The sequence below is a fragment of the Xyrauchen texanus genome, chromosome 4 (genome assembly GCF_025860055.1).
Source record: "Xyrauchen texanus isolate HMW12.3.18 chromosome 4, RBS_HiC_50CHRs, whole genome shotgun sequence".
Lineage (NCBI taxonomy): Eukaryota > Metazoa > Chordata > Actinopteri > Cypriniformes > Catostomidae > Xyrauchen > Xyrauchen texanus.
In genome coordinates this window covers 41,457,435-41,464,882 of record NC_068279.1, presented here as the reverse complement: position 1 = coordinate 41,464,882, position 7,448 = coordinate 41,457,435, and positions in this window count along the sequence as shown.

The following is a 7,448-nucleotide window of genomic DNA, read 5'->3' as shown; positions in this document are numbered from 1 at the left end:
ATTATTATTATTATTATTATTATTATTTTATTTTATATTTTTTTTATATCTGCTTTGATGGTCACATATTAACTCAAATTTTCTTTATGTATTATATATATTATGTGTTTTAATGTATTGTTTAACTATTATTTGTTATGTATTTTTATTGTACCCCTGACTACATTTTGTTGTAACATTTTGATATACATAAATAAATAATAACAATAAAACTCAATTTCCCATGAGCCTCAGTGAGTTTAACCTCAGAAGTAGATATTTTTGTTTATTATTATTATTATTATTATTATTTTACAAAAATTAGATATTTGGACATATAGATCACACTTGAGGAAAACAAAGAAGTTAAAATATGATATGTGTTTTATTATTTCTCCATCCCTTTAATATCGCTTATCGGCAGGTCCCAATTTTGTTTTAGTTCCTTTTTATAACATTCTAACACAGTTTTGTTTTTCCCGGGAGTATTTTTAAATGTGTTCCCTGTGTTGTTCATCACTTACTATAGTTATTGACGTAATTTGCAGTCCGTGTACTGTTTTGTGAAATTACAGTTCATTGTAATTTTCAGAGTTTGCTCATCTGTTTAAGTAATGATCATAATCTTTTTTTCCCATCTGAGCTGCATGTGTCATGAAGTCTTAAAAGTCCAGATTTACTTTTTTTTCATCAGCATCGTGTAGTGTTTCCCCATTGTAATGCAGTCGCAGTCAATCCCTCAGCTGAGTTCATAAACAATATAATAACTATTGTTTATCTGCCAAAACGAAATATTTCGGAATCTTTGAAATCTTGAATGAAAAAGTGTTTATTTTGTTATTTTTTTAAGAACATTTGATGTGTGATGTAGTAGGCCTGCTTCGGTGTATGTATTAATATCATGATACAATAAATACTTTAACATTTTTATAGCAAATGAAATAGAATTTTTTTATTACAGTAATTAAAAATATATCTTTGTCATATTTATTGCATTACAGTAAAGAGCATGGGAAGAATGTGTTTGCCACAAAATGCAACTTTTTATTTGTAATTTCTTAATGATCTTTTAAAAGCATTCATGGTCTTTAAGCAAAATATCTGGGATACAAATACTGTGCTGTGAAAAAGTATTTACCCTTTCCTGATTTCTTCTATTTTTGTGTATTTTTCATACTAAACTGTTTTAGATCATACAATGAGACACAATAAAACAAAGGCAACATGAGTAAACACAAAATGTTTTCAAAAATATACACTTTTTATTTACACAAAAAGTTATCCAATGCCTGTATCTCCCATGTAAAAAACTAACTGACCCCTTAAACTTAATACCTGGTTGTGCCAACTTTAGCAGCAACAACTGCAACCAAACCCTTCCAATAACTGGAGATCAGTCTTTTACAATGCTGTGGTGGAATTTTGTCCCACTCTTTGCAGAACTGCTTTAGTTCAGCCACATTGGAGGGTTTTCGAGCTCGAACATCCCATTTAAGGTCCTGCCACAACATTTCAATAAGTCCGGACATCGACTAGGCCACTCCAAAACTTTAATTTAGCTTTTTTTGAGCAATTCAAATGGCTCAATTCAAATTTCATTCAAATCTTTTGAGCAATTCAAATGGCTCAATTCAAATTTCATTCAAATCTTTTGAGCAATTCGGATGTAGGCTACTCCTTTAGGATTACTACAAGTCACCCTGGCCCTGAAGCAGCAAAGTATACCCACAACCATCACACAAAAACCACCGTGTTTGACCGTATGATGTTCTTTTCGTGAAATTCTGTGTTTGATTTACACCAGATGTAACGGGACCCCTGTCTTCCAAACAGTTCCACTTTCAACTCTTCAGACCACAGAATATTCTCCCAAAAGGTTTGAGGATCATCAAGGTGTGTTTTGGCAAAATTCAAATGACCCTGAATGTTCTTCTGGGTTAACAGTGCTTTAGCCTCACCACTCTTCCATGGATGGCATTTGTGGCAAGTGTATTTCTGATAGTGTCATGAACAGTGACCTGTACTGATGCAAAAGAGGCATGCAGTTCCTTGGATGTTGTCCTTGGCTTTTTTGTGACTTCCTGGATGAGTCATCGCTGTGCTCTTGGAGGAATTCTGGAAGGTTCACTACAGTGCAAGGTTTTCTCCATTTGGAGATAATGGCTCTCAATGTTGTTCTTTGGAGTCCCAGAGCCTTTGAAATAGCTTTGTAACCCTTCCCAGACTGATGTATTTCAATCACCTTTTTCCGCATAATTTCTGGAATTTCTTTTGACCTTGGCATAGTGTGCTACTGGGAGAGACCTTTTAGCCAACTTCATGCTGTTGAAAAAGTTAAGTTTAGGTGTTGATTTGATTGAACAGGGCTGGCAGTAATCAGTTCTGGGTGTGTCTAGTCCAGCTGAACCCCATTATGATTGCAATGTCATAGATTTGGGGATTTAGTAACTAAGGGGCAAATACTTTTTCACACAGGCCCAGTTGGTATTGGATAACTTTTCTGCTTCAATAAATAACATTATCATTTAAAACGGTATTTTGTGTTTACTCAGATTGTCTTTGTTTTATGACAGATTTTTTTGAATCTTTGAAACAATTTAGTATGAGAAAAACCAACAAAAAAAAAAGAGAAAAATCAGGAAGGGAGCAAATACTTTTTCACAACAGTGAAATATATCAGCAGATACAAATAATCAATAATTTGTGTCTTATTGTTGCCTCTACCGATAACAAATTATTTGACTTTTTGCTTCATAATACTTGGTTATAAATCATGTTTTCTAGTTCATATGAAATTAGTAAAAATTATGCAAGGAAATTCTGTGCATTGGAAATCCATTTTGGAATTGTATAGTGTAGTATCAGGTCAATAACAGCAGTTTGTTGAAGAATGTCGGTTACATTTGTACTTCAGGTGTGCAACTGGACATGCATCTTAAGAACTTAAGGGGATTAAAGGGATAGTTCACCCAAAAATAAAAAGATGTGTAATGTGTAACACCCCAGATGTGTAATGCTTTCTATCATCTGCTTAACACAAATGAAGATTTTTAGAATCATTTCTCAGCTCTGTTGATCCATACAATGCAAATGAATGGGTGGCAACATTTTGAAGCTCCAAAAGTTCACCTTGATTTATGTTTTTTTTTTTTTTTTTTTTATTATTATTATTATTATTATTTGTGGTAATCAACATTATGCCACAAATATTTTCACTTAACTTGTATTGAATCTGTAATATTCCTTTAAGTAGTTTTTTGCCAAATTTCCATTTTCCATCCACTCTTTCTACAAAGACAACTGCATCTTATCATTAAAATGGGAGCCTATATTGATTTACTGTATATTGATCTGACTTCATACTTTCTAAATGTCAGAGCAGACTGTCAGTCTGTGGTGAAATAGTGTGCATTGTGAGCAAAGTCACAATTCTTATAAAGACCACATAGAAAAACCATAAAGTGTTTGTGATCATTTCCCTAAGAGCTGTTTCTGCATCTTTTATATGCAATAAAAGAGACAATTAATTTTTGCTCCGTCTGATTGCCAGTCTGAACATGCTAATGAGGGACGAGAGTGTGAATGTGGTGGAAAAGGCAATTCTGACGCTCACTCAGCTGTACAAAGTGGCTTTACAGGTATCAGCCATTTTCACTGACAGTGTTCATTGTTTGGCCGGGCTGATATTTTTACATGACTAATCATAGAACATGTTCTTTATTTGTTCTGTTAGTGGCTGGTGCGCACGAAGAGTGTCTCAGACATGCAGGAGGCATGCTGGGATATGGTGACGCAGATGAAAGTAGATGTTTTGGCATCGCTGGATTCTGAGAATGATGAGTTCACACTCATGCCATAAAATTCATAGAGTCCCTCATCATCACTCTGTCACCACGGGCACCCGACTCCGACACGCCCAAGAAGCAGGAAGGAGACATAAGCCTGGACAAAATCCCCAAAGCTCACACATATATTCGTTATGGTGAGCACATCTAAAAAAAATTGTTCACCCAAAAGTTAACCCAAACTCTTCAGTGTTCTGTGATACACAGAAGGACAAATGTTGAAGAATGTTCCTTTTTTTATTTATATAACAAAAGTGAACTCGGGCTGCCGACCCGAGTATCATAAAAGGGGCGCTAAAGTCAGAACCATAGCCTAGTGGGCATTGCTCTGAGATATGATGTAGTAGCATCAGGGATGACCCTTGTTCGGGTCCTTTCCCGATCCCATTCCCAATCATCTTCCCTGTCTCTTCCTGTGTTAGTCTCCACTTTCATATCAAATAAAGACAAAAAAGAATGCCAAAAATATTACAAAAGTGACACCAAAAATTATGGTAGATTTGTTTTTGTTTTTTAGGGAATGGCAAATTTGTTTCTTAGAGAGACCATTTTGATTTTCTTCTTTTGCATCCTTTATCATCTTCTCTTGTCTTCCTCACCTCTTCCTCCTGTTCTGCTCTCAGACACCTTATGTGAGGAGGGGAAGTCTGCTCTGGTGCAGCTGTTAAAGTTCATGGTGCACCCTGCCATCTCCAGCATTAATCTAACCACTGCCAGACAGCGGCCCATGTTCATGTCTGATGTGGTGCAAGCCTATATGAGACACTATATGGTGAGTTCAGTGCACACCTCTTTAGTAGTACTGATTACAGTGTTTGGGTGTTTTTGCTAAGACAAGGTTTGGGGGTTGTTCTAATACCCTAAAGTATTACATTTTGGTGTGTAACACATCCCACACTGTTTAAGCCACACTTGAGGTGTACTATTGTTTTTCCAATCAATCTGACAATCAATTAGAATTATGAAACGGTGTAATATTCACATTTTATTTAAGACTTTTATTTAAGGAACAGAATATCATAGACACTTTAGAGTGGTTTCTTTAACTTGGTCCAGAAAGCAACTACACGGAGTGACCTAGCAACCACATAGCAATGAGGTGGCATAGAAACACCCTTGCATCATGATGGAAAGTTGGCATGGGCAGAAATTTTAATAAATAAAATAATTATTCTAATAATATAATTATTAATAATAATTATCTAATTATTTAATTATCATTTCCCATGTGTACCAGATTATTTCAAATTTGTTAGCTCATATCTTGTATTTATGTTACTTTATCTTAGTGATTTTAGTTAAAAGGGTCATCTTCCCTGAGGTCCACTTATAATGTCAGTACATTTTACATTAAACATTATACAATACATGGTGATGTTGGGTGCTTCAACCGGCCTAAGCAGAGATGCTGGTCTTCACAGGAGCGACATCTCACACATCTTCTGTGTTTGTTACACACAGAACTGCATGTGTTTCTCCCAGTCCATGGCAGCAGCAGAACGAGACACATTTATAAAAGATGAGCTTTTCAGCCTTAAAAACGATTAAAGACATCCATCTAGTGCATGTTTACCAAAGACCATCAATTAAATGCAGCACAAATAGGTGCAAAAACGGTCCTGAATGAAATAAAACAGAGTCTCCTTTTTATAGTTATAACTTGACATTGCTTCTTTTAAAAGCAGAGCAAGATACTTGATAACAGTCAAAGCTGTTCATCTAGTGCATGTTTATGTAGAAAACATTTCATCCAAATAAGCACATGATGGTGTCCTGTGTAAGTTCCCTTTGGATGAATCTCCCATGACCGGCACTCTCTCCTCTTCACCTGTGTGTCTGAGCACCAGTGGGCGGGGCCAAGGGTGCAAAGATGAAAAATAGGCGTTGATGTCTTGCTGGAGGTAGTCATATGCAGATATGTTTGGTCCTTGTGATGTCACAAGTTCCACAAATTCTAGACACTGGTATAAATAAATGCTCTTTTTCTATTAAGGAATTTTTCCGTTCTGAAACATTATAATACAATGACCTCTTTTATGTCAAAAGTTCAAGGAAAATGTTATTCCTCATGTCAAGACCTCTTTAAATCTGATTGATTTGTGATGAAGTAGACAAACAAAATGGTGCATTGACATTGCATAAAATGTTTTTAGTATCTTTTTCTGTACTCCTTAGCTAACCGCCCCCGACTCTGGCGAAGTCTCAAGTGAGTAGTGTGCGCAAGATCCTGAAGCTGCACCTGGTCTCTGTGCTGAAGCACCCCAGCAGTGTGGACTTCCAGGGCCAGATCTCCACTCCGCTGCTGGATCTCGGCATGTCTCAGTAAAAGCACCGCTGCACCGCCTCGTAAAAGACTCCATAATGAGCCTTATGTTGAGGGAAAGAGGATCAAAATGGGTGAGTAGCTATTTTAATGAGCTGGCTGGTTCAGTAGAGAGAATTTGTCATATTCTTCATATTGCAAGACCCCACGAAGCTCAGAAATGGATCTATATGCTGAAAAGTGGTGACAGACAGGGAACATTATTTTTTACACATTTTTCTCCAATAAAATGCTCTCTAGAATGAAAATGTCCCTCCCTAAATTATTGCAAAATAAATTTGCCAGGCTATTTACAAAAAAAGAGGTATAAATCAATCAATATTTTCAGTTGTGTGTAGATGCTGCGGAGAATAGCATGAAGCCTCCACACGCACTACATCTCCGCATTAACGCGCTCAACAAGCCACGTGATAAGATGTGCGGATTGACAGTCTCAGACGCGGAGGCAACTGAGGTTCGCCCTCTGCCACCCGGACTTTGGCGAGTCACTAAGCCACCACGAGGACTTAGAGCGCATTGGGTATTAGGCATTCCAAATTGAGGAGAAAAAGGGGAGAGAAATAAAAAAGAATCGCAGACTTCAATGACTTGTTCTGTTCAGCAAGGCCAAGGCTATTATAATTTAGCTTTACAAGAGGATAGTCATACCTGTTTTGTGCATGAGCAATATGATGCCTATAAATTAATGTTTAATGAAATTATCTTTTTTTACACAATATTGTCTTCGGTTTCACTCAAAAAAGTGTATTAACAAAAAAATGCATTATTCATTCAAGACTTTGTGCCCTTTAAGTGGAGTGGGAAATATCGTAGTTACAAGTTACGAGCACATGAATGACCAAGGTAAGTCGAATTAACAAGTGGGAAAGTCAGAATTCTAGATGATATCAGAGTTTCCGAGTCGGGACGTTGAAAGGTGCATGTCGACATTCAAGACGATGGGAAGCAATATTATTTCAACTTCTGAACTTTATTTCAATAATATAAATTTGTTACATATGACAGTCAACCAATGACTCACCCTTCGTGGGTGTTTTAAGCAAATTAATTAATATATTTTTAGATACCATGCATAAATCATATATGTTGTTTGATGCAGGTTTATTCACTTAAGATTATTCACCGGTACAACTGAAAAAGAGCTTTTGCCTTCGTTCATTGCGTATTTGTGAAGTTCCATATTTTCTTTCCCACTTGAATATATGACATTTCGTAGTAACCAGGGCTGGACATTTTTTTAATTATATATAGGCATTTGACACAGTTAACCACACTATTCTTTTATCTAAATTGAGTGCATT